Source organism: Hyaena hyaena, unplaced genomic scaffold, assembly GCF_003009895.1.
Source record: "Hyaena hyaena isolate Hyena2069 unplaced genomic scaffold, ASM300989v1 scaffold_1150, whole genome shotgun sequence".
NCBI lineage: Eukaryota > Metazoa > Chordata > Mammalia > Carnivora > Hyaenidae > Hyaena > Hyaena hyaena.
Genome location: NW_024081787.1, coordinates 346,391 through 347,966, shown reverse-complemented (window position 1 = coordinate 347,966; position 1,576 = coordinate 346,391). Strand labels below are relative to the sequence as shown.

At 43.8% G+C, this 1,576-nt stretch overlaps 1 pseudogene; it reads right to left on the bottom strand.

Moving 5' to 3' along the window:
* Positions 1-202: 202 nt before the first annotated feature.
* LOC120224307 lies at positions 203-724 on the bottom strand (annotated as a pseudogene).
* Positions 725-1,576: the final 852 nt, after the last annotated feature.

Here is a 1,576-nt window from a genome sequence, read left to right as displayed (position 1 = left end):
GGGGCTTCATACAGGGCCAGGAGGGATGACTGGGGCTGGCAAGGGGGACACCCATCTCCACTTTGGTGAAGGTGAGGGATGGGGAGTGGTGGTGGGAGAGACAAGGTACATCAGAAGGTCCATCCATCTTTCCAAAGGCCTGCCTGCCTCCAGGGCCAGGGGCCAGGGCTCAATTTTTACATTCCTTTTTGTTGGCAGGATTCTACTCCCAGAACAGGTGGTCAGTCTTGTCAACATCTGTGAAGCAGGACTTGAGGCTGTAGCTGCTGTAAGCCAGCTTACCCTTGGGTGCCTCCTCCACAGATCCGGAACTTGTACTCCTCTGCCTGGGTCCATAGTTTCCCACCAGGTAGTTGGTCTTGTCAGTCTGATGGCTTCCCTCTATGGGTGCTGGATGTACTTCATGCTGTACAAAATTTCCCGGTTCATTTGGAAATAATGCCCTACTTCCACACAAAGGACTGTTTATTGAAATTCTCCAGGTCACCTGGTCCAGGTTCATGTCCAGGTCCAGGGAATCTAAGGCCAGGGTACACACCAAGGTCAGGCAGGTCACAACAACATTGGGGATGGTGGAGGCAGCAGACATAGCTACATCCTTGTCCAGATCCTGGATCTCCTGAATGCTCTTCTGGGCCTCTGGCTTATAATTGACCCAGGGCTCATCCTCATTCTCAACTGCAATTTGCACTGACTGCTTCGCTGTGGGCTCCTGCTCTGCCATGCTCACCTCTAGCTGATCTGGGACACTGGAGTCTCCATTGGCCACTATTCTGCTCTCTTCCTTCAGGAATAGTTAGTAAGTTCTTAGTTGAACATGTAATTGTCTTAATTATTGAGTTATTCTGCTTTTTGTCTAGTATGGTATATAAACATTTTGTCTTAGTCTGCTAAGGCTGCCATAACAAAATATCATAGACTGGGTGTCTTAACAACAGAAATGTATTTTCTGGCACTTCTGAAAGCTGGAAGTCTACCATTAGGTATCAGTGTGGTGCATTTTTACCCTCCCCACCCCCCTGCCCCAAATCCCATGTTCAATAGATGCTACTTGGAAAACACATAAAGTAGTTATTCTGGGTCAAGATTTAGGTAAGTAGTATACAACCCTTAAGGTTTCTCTGCCCTCTTCAGGATAATTCAGCTAAATTCATTTTAATGACCTCTTCACATGTCATCCAAGAATAGGAAGTTGCTACTGACACTATTTTAGCTACATGAAGTAGATGAGGTATAACAAAGACTGTTGTGCCTTAAGTCAGCTTCTCCACAAGAATGTGATTGCATCAGAGAGGAGTCGCTTACAGCATGTAGCGACAATAATAAATATCTTAACAGCAGAAAAAGCTGACTTGCTCTTCATCCTAGGACAATAGTATTTGAACCTATTGCCTCTAAGTAACACAATATTTAGAACTGACTCATATTGACTTTATGTTGATTTTTTCCATAGCATAGCATTTTACCAAAAATAAAAGAATTGTCATTGTAGCGTCTGAAAAATTCTCATCTAATTTTAGAGCAATGCATTTTACAATAAATATTGTTTAGCTTTAAATTCTGTAAGAGATTTCAA